This window comes from Chelon labrosus (assembly GCF_963514085.1).
Source record: "Chelon labrosus genome assembly, chromosome: 23".
In the NCBI taxonomy this organism is placed as follows: Eukaryota; Metazoa; Chordata; class Actinopteri; order Mugiliformes; family Mugilidae; genus Chelon; species Chelon labrosus.
The window spans coordinates 5,770,139-5,783,110 of NC_140356.1; the positions used below are offsets into that span (position 1 = coordinate 5,770,139).

Here is a 12,972-nt window from a genome sequence, read left to right on the forward strand (position 1 = left end):
GGGCCTCTGTGGATCATCCCACAGAGAATAATGAGAATAAGAATAAGAATAAGAAAACCTTTATTTGTCCCACAATGGGGAAATTGCATTTTGCAACAGCATGCAGAAATGACAGAGATAAAACAGATAATAGACATATTGCACAGACTGGTGTTATTACACCATAAGGTGTAACAATATTGCACATATTAGGAGTGCTCGCTGTGGAGCCCAACAGCAGCAGGAAGGAAATACCATCTGTATCTTTCCTTCACACATCAAGGGTGAAGCAGTCTGTCACTGAAGCTGCTCCTCAGTTCCGTCAGGTCACCATGGAGGGGAGCCGGACTCATCGTCCAGCTTGGAGGACAGTTCAGCCAGAACTCCCCCGTCACCCACCTCCCCCACCGAGTCCAAGGGGCAGCCCAGGACAGAGCTGGACTTCCTGATGATTTTATCCAGCTTCTTCCTTTCCCTCTCTGCTATGCCACTGCTCCAGCAGACCACTCCACACAGGATGGCCGATGCCACCACAGAGCCTGCAGAGTGCGGCCAGTTCGAATGTCTTATATGGCAGCAATCTCACGTTGCCCATGGTAACGGAGGGGAGAACAGCGCCGAGAAGTGAAGCATCTCTTCTTTTCTCAATGTTGTTTTCCTGCTCGGCATCCACGGCGGGTCCCACGAAGCAGCTCCGGGGGGGTCCCATATCTGCCCCGAGGGAACACCACAACGAGACGCAGGGCGATCAGCCGCCCCGTCCTGCAAACAATGCGCACGCTGGCTGCCTCCCGCACAGCCACGCCGCCCGCCTCCTGCGCAGGGCCGGTCTGGATGGTGATGATCAGTTTGGGATCTTAGTGAATTTGGCAACACTTTGTGCTGTTTTTCATGATTTTTGAGTTAAACCGTTTCTGTGTCTGTGTCAGGCTGCATCCTGCTGGGGATGACTGCTGCCATCAAGGAGTGTCATTGCTTTGGTTTAGGTAGGTGCTACATTTCTAAGGAACATCCACGTGAATGTCACCAAAGGTTTCCCAGCAGAACATTGAATTGTCACAAGATGGTCAACGTTATTTGCTTCTCCTGTCAGTGGTCATAATGTTATGCCTGATCGGTGTATGAAGCTGTTTCCTCCTAATGGAAGTTCCAAAAATTGTCTAATGTATGACATGAGGTGCTGATCAGCATTCGTTCCCACTGCAGCAGTATGTCAGCTGTCTCAGTCCTACATTTAGAAGGTTTTCATTGAGCATAAAGGGCTGCACTTCTGCACCATGGCATTGGAGGACAAACTGGTCAGCTGGCTGCAAATCCCAATGTAAAGATTTTATACACAAGAGGTCTGTATGATAAATATACATAACGATAAATGGATTGTGTGGGATTACTCTTGGCTGCTAGCAGCGGCTGTGTCAAGTGTCATCTGCATCACAAAGTTACAAATCAACAGAGACAGGAAGAAGAATGTAAAAATACTGACTGAAAGAAAGTAGGAAGCTTTTTAATACAAATTTCTGGCCAGCAGGTGAATGTGTTCCCTGTGAGAATGGCTGGAGAGCTAGACATCCATGGTCACAGCTTGTTCATCTCAGCAGTGAGTCTCTTCTGCCAGTAATAGATAAAGACCAACACTGAAAGATGAAGAGTTACGGATTCAAACTGAGCAGAAAAACAGAATTTCCTCTATTAAGTGGAACAGAAAAATATCTTAGTATTTATTCCCCAATATCTCTAATGAAAACAGCAGAAAGCAATCATTAAACATAATGCAACGTACAAGTTGAGACTTTGACATAAACCGTTGATGGATCAAAATCACTTACCACCTATGACACAAGGTATCAGCAACAGACGCACTATCAGAAGGACCTGATGAACTAAAGGCAGAGGACCTAGCTTCACTGTCTGGCCACCATACTTTATCTAGAAAACAATAATGGCACTTCTACTGAAAAGGAATTTCACAGTGGAATGTCACAAAGGATCAGTCAGTCAAAAATCTATTTACTGTGTTCATCAAAGGTTTTAGGTAAATGTCTCTATTTGAAAGTCATTGCATTAAAACTAAACTGCCTCAAGTTTGACTCAGTATTTTCCAGTTCAGAGGAAAGTTTTACCTCTATGTGCTGAAGTTTAATGTTGTTTGTGGTTTGTATCTCACAGATGAAAAAGTCAGTCTGGTTGTTGGTTTCACTGCCTTCCATGATACAAGGGTATTTATTTTCATCACTAACACCCAACACTGACAACTCTGCTGCTGTCATCTCCAGTTTGTCTGCCTTTTTCTGAAATGATGAAATGACAAATGCTTGATGTTTGCACATCTGTTAAAAAAAGAAATTAAAAAAAAAGCTAAAAAGTTGTACCTGTATTGTGATGTGAACCCCATCCCCTGTCCTTGTGGATGTGAAGGTGGTGAACACAGGGTCTGGATAGTAGGTTATAGTTGTGGAGCAGGCCAAGGATTGATTGGCTACTTTCAAATACACAGTGCTGACAGAAATCATCTGAGGGTTTAAAGCTGCAGGTGTCTCATAGGTGAGGCCCTGTAGGGAATACACACAGCATAGAAAAGGACTTGAAATACCATGATGGCACATGGACACAAATGTTTCTGCATGACAACTGGGATGTAACGTACTTAAGTTATGTGACATAATGCAAGAAGATTACTTGAGATGATGTGACATAGCATATTCTAATGTAATGTAATTTGACCTGGTGAGATATAAAGTGACAATGGACAGTAACGCGGTAAGATATGATGTAACACAACATAGTCATTGGAAGATAACTATATAATGGGACATTGTGTTTCTAGAGACTACCTGACTGCTGCTATGTCTGAGAGGTTGGACTTCCAGCTGGCCGTGGCTGTGTGTGATTCCTTCCACAAACTCCAGGTGGGACCCTGTAAGTGTGACGTTCCTCTTCCCACTGCAGAACATGGAACAGCAGCCAATCAGAGGAAACTGAGTTGAATATAAACTTGATCTCAGAGAAAAGGTTTTCCTTACAGGGACACCCTAATTTTACAGTGATTGTATATGTTTTTATCAACATATATTATGACAGCTCAGTTTTTGAGAGGTTCTGCTCGGTCCAACGTGAATGGTGGACTAAGAGACAAACAAATATTAGGCTACGCATAAAGCAAGGCAAATACAAAACAGACTGCTGACCAGCTCTTGGTTCTCTTAAGAACTGACTTCAGAAACATGACTTGTTTATAGCTGTAAGATTTAATAGTATATCTGATTGATAAACCACCGTAATGGAAACTGTAGTGACACTTCTTAATGGCCTTAGATGAAAGGTTGACTTCATGGACAATGGCGACAAATTACAATTCTAAATTGGAGAAAAAGCTCTGTTCCTCTTCAAGACAAACAGCCAGTCACAATAATGTTGGCATAAAACTTGCAATACATATTGGTCTCTTCATATATCATGGTGAAGAAGCAAAGGCTATGTGATTATATTTAACCACATATTTATACAGCTGTGAACTATCATGTCTTTTAAAGCTGTGTGCACAAATAGAGGAGACAAAATGACTTTATTTCCTGCTACTAAAAGGGAAGTGATCTGATGGTGAAAGAAAATGCTTTTGCATGACCCAAGATCACGTACAAGTAAAACAGGGTTTAAAATACATAACAGACATCAAAAGCATTAAAACCCTACAAGTATGAGACACTAAAAGATAAGATAAAAAGATAAAAGATGTGGTAGAGGAAAGATTGAGCTGGGTGTCGTCTGCATAGCAATGAAAGTGAATATTGTTTTTATGAAATAAGGGGGAGGAGGTAAATAATAAAGAGGACTGGACCGAGGACAGAACCTTGTGGTAGAGCAGAGGAGAAGGGAGATGGCTGGGAGGCAAAAGTTTTTAATTGAATGAATTGAGTTCAACCAGTGAGATTTGAGTGGAACCAGTCCAGAGGTGTGCCAGATAGTCCAATGGATGCCCGTCTATGGAGAAGGATGGAGTGGGAGATAGTATCGAAAGCTGCGGTCAGGTCAAGGAGGATGAGAATAGATAGGAGTCCAGAGTCTGCTGCCAGGAGGAGGTCGTTGGTTATTCTGAGTAAAGCTGTTTCAGTGCTGTGATGGGGACGGATACCGGACTGGAACCGTTCATAAAGGTTGTTGTTAGAGAGATGAGAGTGAAGTTGGAATGCAACTGTTATTTCCAGGGCTTTAGAAAGGAATGGCGAATTGGAAACAGGCTGGAGGTTATGAAATTGCTGGGGTCTGAACCAGGTTTCTTGAGAATTGGAGTTACTGCAGCACATTTGAGAGATGAGATGACCCTCAACCTGTAACTATTCCCCTCATGCTTTCCTTACATTGTCAGCAAACTCTTGAAGTTGGTGACAAAGCATTGGGAGGTAGCTCCTAAAATAGCCTACTTCAGTTTTAGCTGCACTGTCTGGTAGCTGTCGTTGTGGAAAGTAAGCACCAAAAGATAACTAACTTGTTATATGAATTATAATAACTAAGAAATTGTCACCAAAACTTGAAATTAACCACAGATTTAGTTTATCTAAACCTTTTCTCCAATACCGTAGCTTTTAGAAATTCTGCACCTGAATCCTGTGTTAGGATAATATGCTTTGTTATGTAAAAATATCAGTAAGTCAAACTCACCTGGTCCAGGTGCAGCTCGGTGCAATGTTGGTGCAGGATGGTGTTGATCGATAGGTGATTTTAGTGTTGCCGTGGCAACTGCCATCTGGCAGTAGAACACATGCTTTGACAACACCTTTCTTATCTGTGCTGGGAATGTGGAACGTCAGACTCACAGCAGTCTTGTTCCATACAGGAGATCTGAAAGAGAAACAGATCAAGACTCACCATCATCACAATAACAATAATGTACAGAAAACATGACACAGTAGAATATGTCAGTTCACAGTATAAGTGTTTTTTCTAGTGTAGGTCTTCTAGTGTTGTCTGTAAAGTGACTCACTCTTGTGGAGTACAGTCTAGGTCTGTCTGGATCCTCACTCTGGTCACATTAATGAGGTTCTGACCTGACAACAATACATGGTTTCTACCGTAGAAAGACACAACACTGGGAGTGATGGAGGAGATTTCTGGCTTCTAACAGAAAGAAAACGCACAAAAATCACCTTTCAAACATTACCCTACTGTTATAACATTTACTGAATGTAGGTGATTTGTCAGAGGAACAGTTGAGGTTCAGACTCACAGAAAAGTTCATCCCAGGCTCCATCTTTTTGCAAACACTATCCTGCAGGAGGAAGTGGGTAAATAGATTCAGAAGGTTTACAGTCCCTGTAAAGGTACTATTAGAGGTGATTCAGGTTTTATTGTGGCTAATGTTAGCTTAGCTCAAAAAATAGACTCATATGTCTTGTGCTTGTTTAGTTTGTGCATGAGAGATTTCATGTTCAACAAGCATGATACAAGTAGAACATAATACAACATAAAGCTTGTATTTTGCATCTGTTTGATGCATGCAAAACTAGTAAATAAGACAATCTTGGTTTAATGAGCAGCTAGCTTAGCAAAGCACTGAGAACCAATGACATATAGGACAAGTGAAGTCGGCAGCTCAGCCTTTATAAAGTGTCTAAGCTAAATATTACAATTTTAGAGCAGGGCTTCAAAGTGTTCAGTTTAACAAATGTATCAAAATTACTTTAATACTATTGGATTGATGTTGAATTTAGAAACATCAGATAAGAACATAAAAATAGTCACTATTACATTCTCCACTCCTTGAATAGACCAGGAACAGCTGTTTTCGTTCCATCCACAGCCAGCCTTGATACACTGCTGACACCTGAAGTACAAACAAACACATAAAACACATACTAATATATGGATCAAAACTACTTAATATTTCATTAGTATACAATAATATAGTTTACAATCAAATAGCTTTTGTGATAACAAAACAGTCTCTGCCAACCATGGTCATCAGATGAAGCTTTTCAAGCTTTTGTCAAGAAGAAGGTAACTGATTTTGCACCTCAGCTTTTTCAGTTCTATCTTTCATTATTTACATGATATATATATAGGTTGTCCACAGTATGTGTCTTTGATTTCTAGAAAATACGAACGGACTTACAAGTCAGAAGATGGAGGTCCACCGATGTCAGAGCAGTTGGTTAGCTTCAGTCGCTCTGAAAGGTTCGTCTTCCCAAGTCTGATCTTTACAGTGATATCCAGGCCTGTTAGAGAAAACAATATGATGAACTTCAGAGTCTTGACCTCTACCACATGACAACACAGATGTGTTAACTGGTAGAATATTTCTTCTGTCAGAGTCGTCTCTCTCATTGATATTTTTGGTTGTATGTGGCTATGGTGGGACTTGTTGCAAATTAATGAACAGGCCTGATTTATGACAACATAACATCTACAACTCCTCCCTGATTGTGAGATTTTAAGTTAACTGGATTATTTATCTAAAGTTACTGACCATCAGCAGGAATTGAGCCATGGGATAGGCTGCAGGTGCATTGTGGGAACAGAGGAGGACTATTTTGTGTACAAAGTTCTCCAGATGATGCAGTGATTTGACAGGTAAAGTTAGACTCCTTCCAGTTCACAGTCAGGTGGGTCTGGATCTTTAGTGTGATCTGAGAAAGGAAGAGAGATGAGTGACAAGTAACTGATAGTTACAGTTGTATAGTGTTAGTGTATAACCTGTACCTCTCCACTGGGGTTCTTTACAACTTTGTGAGAAACTATTTTCTTTTGGAAATCATCAGGAATGGACAACCAGTCAGAATCTTTGCAGTCGTCTTCAAATGTGCATCTGGGAAAAGAGAAATCTCTTATAACCAAGTTCATGAAGGGTCTTTGAAGATGTCAGAGGCAGATGTTATTTCTCTGACCTTTGTTTAGAGCCACACCAGACACAGTATGGATCCTGTGCAGACCAACACTCCTGTACATTTGTGTATGTGCTGCACTTTGATACAGGTACACGCTTCATCTGGAAAAAAACAGACATTTAGAGACACTTCAAAATACAGCAAAGGTACATGTGACACTAAAGTAATAGAGAGTGATTAACAGCAGTACCTGGTTTCTAAATGCCACGTAGACATGTTTCTGATCTACTTGATCCAGTTGTATTTTGGGAAACACTTGGCGGTCGTCATTGGCCCTGTAGAGCACCGTGGGACAAGCAGGGTGATAGTTCCTGTCCACAGCAAGCTGATAACAACAATGTAGTTTTGTTATGTTTCTGAGAGACTCACTGTGTATTTTCGGCCTCAATAAATTACTGTGGTCAAAAGGTGGAAGGAAAGCAACATCTTTTGCTATGCCTGTGACAGCACTAAGGTCTAGTCACTAGCCACAGATAAGAGCTCAATTTACCAGTATGTAGGATGTGATGCAATCATCCGGGCAAGTGTAGACTCTAGAAGTATAGTAATCAGCTAACTAATATTTTACACTGTCTTTAATTCTACCTACCCTCTGAGTGTCTGCATTTAGGTCCTGTTTCTTGTTACCACTCGCGCCTGCTTCTTCAACCACATTTCATGTTTCACATCAGATGTGATCTCGTGAAAAGAACAGGCGAGTGATACCACATCCTGATAAGTGATATTTTCAAGAGTGTGCCCATAGCAAAACTCTGCATTGTTCATGTTTGTTTCTTATACCTGCTGGATGATGCAGAACAATTATCCTACCTCTGATCTACTGTATGTTTGAACATCTTAGACAGCATGAGCTAATCCAGCCAAGTGCCAGTTTTGGGCTCCCCACCATCTACCTCCTTGGATACTGAATCAACAAAGTAGGTAGGATTGTAATCTTTTTGCACCCACTCACAGTCTAGTCCCTGTCAACTGTTATGGTAAAACAACATGTGCTCTCATATTCCAACATGAGCATTTGCAACCTCATGTCATGTATGCTTAAAATTTATCAGAAGTCTTGGAAGTTGCTTCAGTTCATAACTTCAAATGGATCCCCTCTTTGTTTGTGGAATCAATTGTACTAATGTGCCTTCAGAATGATTATATGGCTGAAAGTAGCAGCAGATAGAATATTATATCATGGTGTACACAGGTCAGTCTGATTTGACCGTCTTTAAGAAATACTGCCAGATGATTAGGTGATTCAGTTGACACTATTTCAAATGACAATGTACTTTAAACATGACACTGTCAACTAGCTAGTGGAAAAAAAAATTTCCACTGCATTGTGACTTAACATACTCTAAAGATATTAGTTCACAGCCTGTGATATATATCCTTACTGTTAATTAAGTATTGATTAAAAGTATTTTTTTTCTCTTTCCAGTGACAGATGCACATCACTCTTGATACACACTTACCTTAATGAGCTGTCCATCTCCTGTACCAATGAAGAAAACCATCCATGTCTTCTTCCTCACTGCCAGCACAGAGGTCATGTAGGGCTGCCTGAAGAGTACTGCCTTTGGTTTAAGGGTCGTAGGCTGAGAAACAGAACAGAACATACAAAGAACGTCCTTAAAGTGAGTCAATATATGATGTTTCCAGTTTAATGACTTCGTAGGAACCACACAATAATGAAGTGATGGAAGTTAATCTTGCATGAATGACCAGAGAAGACATACTGTGAAACATAGAGTCAACATCTAATCACCATTAAAACATTATTTACCTGCTTCTGGTTGGGACTATCCACATAGTAGAAGTCTGGATCCTTATCTTTCTCTAAGCTGAGATCAAGACTGATGTCAAACACCACCAGCTCAGTGTTGCTTTGTTCTCCGTCCACACTGAACACTCCGCTCCAAAGCACCGTCTGTCCACCTGGGATGACCGAGGAGGCCAGAAGTCTGCTGTCTTCACCATCAGAGACTCTGAGAGTCGCCCCCCGCAGAGACTTGAGAGTTTGGGTTTTACTTGTTTCGCCTTCAAGCCAAATGAGACGGACTTTGTTTTTAGCCTCACTTCTTACGTTGGAGAGCAGATAGATGGTCGAGTTGATCTGAAATCCGTCTACAAACTCTACATTGCCTCTATTTCTGATCAAAGGTGTGACTCCTGATGCATCACTTAGAGAAAATATAGCTGCCTGGTCTTTGTGATCCGCATTATGAAGGTTGATGGTCTCAACATCAGAGGAACACTCGCTCTTTTCGGGCTGCATCGCGGTCAGAATATAAGTCTGTGTCTGAGTTGGATTCTTCTTAACATCCACCAGAATACCGACGAACGAGCTGTTGCGTCTCAGTGGTCCCACCTGGACGGGTTCTCTGTACAGAAGGTTAGAGATGTTCCTCAGGTCCAGAACCTCGCAGTAACCACACTGATTGTCGGTCACACCGCAGATGATCTGAGCGTCGTTCTTAACAAATGGTAATAATAAGTTGACGCTGAAAGTTGCGTTCCAGGCAGCCGTCTCAGAGACCCGGTCAAACTGATCATCTGCCGGCTCTTTACCGGGCTTCAAGATTCCTCTCTGGGTCAGACTGTGGATCAGAGTCAGGTCGTGGCTCAGCTGGTACAGCTTCTCCTCTGTAGCGATATAAACCGTGTTGGTGGCCACTGCGAAGTGGCGGATGTCTCCATCGAAGGCGAAACCTCCTCCAGACACCGACCCTGTTCTCCCCAGAGAATACAAAGCAGACCGAGCAGCAGGATCATTTTCCAGCAACGGTGCCAGCTCTGGCTGGATACCCTCATACACTGAAGCTCTGCATAGCGCTCTGATCTCTGACACTGCGTCTCTAGAGCCGCGCGTAAAAGCGCAGCGAGACTCTGAAAAGAGAAGTGCTGAAAGTGGGAGGAGGGAGCGCGCTGAGCGAAACTAAAACCTGGCAGACATTCTAAATGTTTCTGATATATGATGATTAAGCAGCATTACTGTTTTCCCTTAGCCCCATTTGTCACTCTTCTATCATGTTCTTAAAGTCCACACCCCAGTCAACAAAACGTGTACTGCAAAACATTTTCATCATCATCAAGACTCAATGACAGCTGGCAAGGGCTCGATAAATCAGCCTCCAGCAGTTTACATGGTATCCATCTCCAGAGGAACAAAAAGCCGTGACAAAGACATTTCCACCTCCATTCAGTTAGCGAATCAATTCTCGTTTTGTCTCATTAGGTCCGTCCGCACATGGGAACGGTCTCATTCCTAATTAAAGACAGTGATCTGCAGGACAAATTTGCGATCCTTTTAACATCTGCACAAAAAGTCATGAAGTTTCTAATCAAATACTGAATAAGGAAAGTGCATGTCCGCTGACCCCTCTAAACATTAGGCTATATCACTATCCGAGTTCAGACAAGTGTAAAGCAAATGTGACATCTGGTGTCAGTTCTGGGAAGTTATTTTCTCTATTCTATTAAATAACTTTAGACATCATTGACAGTGAAGATCAGACACTGTATGGCAGTTTTCACGCCAGTCCAAAATTCAACTTTACTCACAACAAGACTGATTTATATCTTCAAAATATCCCCAAAAGACCATTGTAACCATTAATAAAATAATTTTATCAATTTTCTTCACATAAATCAGCCATACTTTAGCTACTACATGTAGCCTATTTTCTGGTGTTATTTATGCTAAAACGTATAATTTCTTTAAGTAGCCTATCGTCTAACATAATTTAACAGCAGGTGACATGTCTGCATGAACAAGTCGCTACTTTAAAAAGAACTCTAGTGTTAAAGCAAACAATGATAACAAATATTTAATTTGACAAATAAAAGTCAGCCTTTTATACACTTAAGCAACACGTATAAGGAAATCAACGTGTGGGTAACCGTGGCAACACGCATGCGCATTAACACGTAACTATGAACGGCAGTTTATTTTTTAAATGTAGCAATCAGTTCAAAGAGCGTTTTGCTGTGTTGAAGTCTGTAGTCAAATTCGACGTTTACAGTTAAAAGTAGCCTAAACATGACCACACGGCCACAATTAAACTCTCTGTCACCCTGTTATTAATCTAAGCTGTTTTTCTACAAAACGAGAAAGCTTGTTGTTAAAACCTTTCTGGTTGAAAAAGATACAGGAGTCTTATTATTGTGGCAGGAATATATTGATATAGATATGCCTCGAGTTGTACATGTATGGTATCTTCTACTTTTGACAACCTTAAAACTTCAATCAATTATTTAAAGAAAGTCCGTACTACAGTAGGCCTACATATTACGCTTGGACTGACACAATGCTTCGTAATTCCCATCGTGTTCCTATTGATAAAGTATAAATATTTCATAATTATCTTGTTTTTCTCATGTAGTTATTTTCTTTCTGTAGTTTGATTCGCTTCTTTGCAGTTTTACGTTAATTAGCAAATGAGAAGCAGGTGTTAGCGGAGGGCAAATCAGCCGCCATGTTTCGCCCGAGAGCGTGACGCAGTTCTTATTTCCGGACTTCTCTCAGGTACGTTTTTGTAGTTTTTAATCATTCTAGATTGCAGCATACAATAAGCCACGATGTCCACAGAAACGTAGCACTCTGTAAACGTTCTAAGCACTAAATATAAAGTGAGGATGTTTGCAAAATTAATACCGACTAGTTTTTAATTATTTTAATTTTAATTCAGTGTTTTTCAAATAGCAGCTAAATGAAATCAGTGTGTCAGATTAGGCTACTTATTGCCTTTTAAACAATAGCTTTAAAACAGTAATAGCTCTTCAGGGTAGACTGAGATACAGTGTTTAAAGTAGACTACCTGGCAGTTGGTTAACTTAAACTTAATTATAAGTTAAAAAAAAAAAAAAAAAAAAAAGCACAAAAAATCAGACCTTAGTGTTGGAAAGCCAAAGCACCTGAACAACTTTCATGTAACTGGTAACATATTTTATTTGACTGCAATCAAATCATCTTTTGTGTTGTTTGCAGAACATTATTCATCTATGGTTTATAAAATTTATGAAATACAATAATTGATTCCATCTGATTGACACTGAGTTACATTAATCACAATACTTGTCTGTATACATGTGTCAGGCTTCCACACAAGTCCTTTCAGACAGTTTCTGCTGTTTTGGGTTACAAGTTTCTTTGTCTCATGTCAGCTGCAGCATATGAATGCAGAATTTCATCCCACAGATACTTGATCAGTTTGGGATCTGGGGAACTTGGAGGCAACACTTTGTGCTGTTTTTCATGTTTTTTGAGTTAAACCGTTTCTGTGTGTGTGTCAGGCTGCATCTCGCTGGGGATGACCTTGCCATCAAAGAGTGTCATTGCTTTGGTCTAGGTAGGTGCTACATGTCTAAGTTACATCCAAATTCATGCCAGTTTCAACAGGCTGGAAGCAGAACATTGTATTTTCACAAGATGGTCAGTGTTATTTGCTTCTCCTGTCAGTGGTCATAATGTTATGCCTGATCAGTGTATGAAGCTGTTTCCTCCTAGTGGAAGTTCCAAAAATTGTCTAGTGAATGTCTTGAGGTGCTGATCAGCATTCATTCCCACTGCAGCAGTATGTCAGCTGTCTCAGTCCTACATTTAGAAGGTTTTCATTGAGCATAAAGGGCTGCACTTCTGCACCATGGCATTGGAGGACAAACTGGTCAGCTGGCTGCAAATCCCAATCTAAAGATTTTATTCACAAGAGGAAGAATAATGTATATATATATTTAGGGAAAACCAAGAAATAAATCACACTGTCAATACTTCTCTAATAACCCATTAAGTATTAAATAATTACAAGGTAGTAATAGGATAAGCATTTATTTCAATATGGTCATTAAAAAGTATATAGAAGTAAACATTGGTATAAAAATTGTACATAAAAAAAAATAAGTCAAAACCTTCAATAAGTACAGTACAAGTAATAAGTACTTTGAATGGTCTCTTAATATTAACATTCCACCTCAAATACAATGACTTTGTATATACTACTTCTATAGCCTGTATCAAAAGAGTAAATGTCAAAAAGCTCCAATGGCCTGATGCTTTAATGGAACAGTTCCTGATTTTAGGAAATATGCTTATGTAATTTCTGGTTGGGATTTAGAAGAGGGGAGGATTACT

General features: G+C 40.4%; 1 pseudogene across 1 annotated transcript; it reads right to left on the reverse strand.

The window, feature by feature from the left end:
- Positions 1–1,083: 1,083 nt before the first annotated feature.
- Positions 1,084–9,898, reverse strand: LOC311508335 (plexin-C1-like; annotated as a pseudogene). The gene is made up of 16 exons (XR_014699902.1): positions 8,629–9,898; positions 8,318–8,440; positions 7,048–7,182; positions 6,858–6,958; positions 6,673–6,778; positions 6,440–6,599; positions 6,086–6,188; positions 5,722–5,797; positions 5,201–5,242; positions 4,958–5,091; positions 4,636–4,815; positions 2,811–2,919; positions 2,349–2,528; positions 2,100–2,267; positions 1,806–1,905; positions 1,084–1,613 (listed from the first exon to the last, which is right to left on the reverse strand). The product of XR_014699902.1 is annotated as a plexin-C1-like (transcript).
- Positions 9,899–12,972: the final 3,074 nt, after the last annotated feature.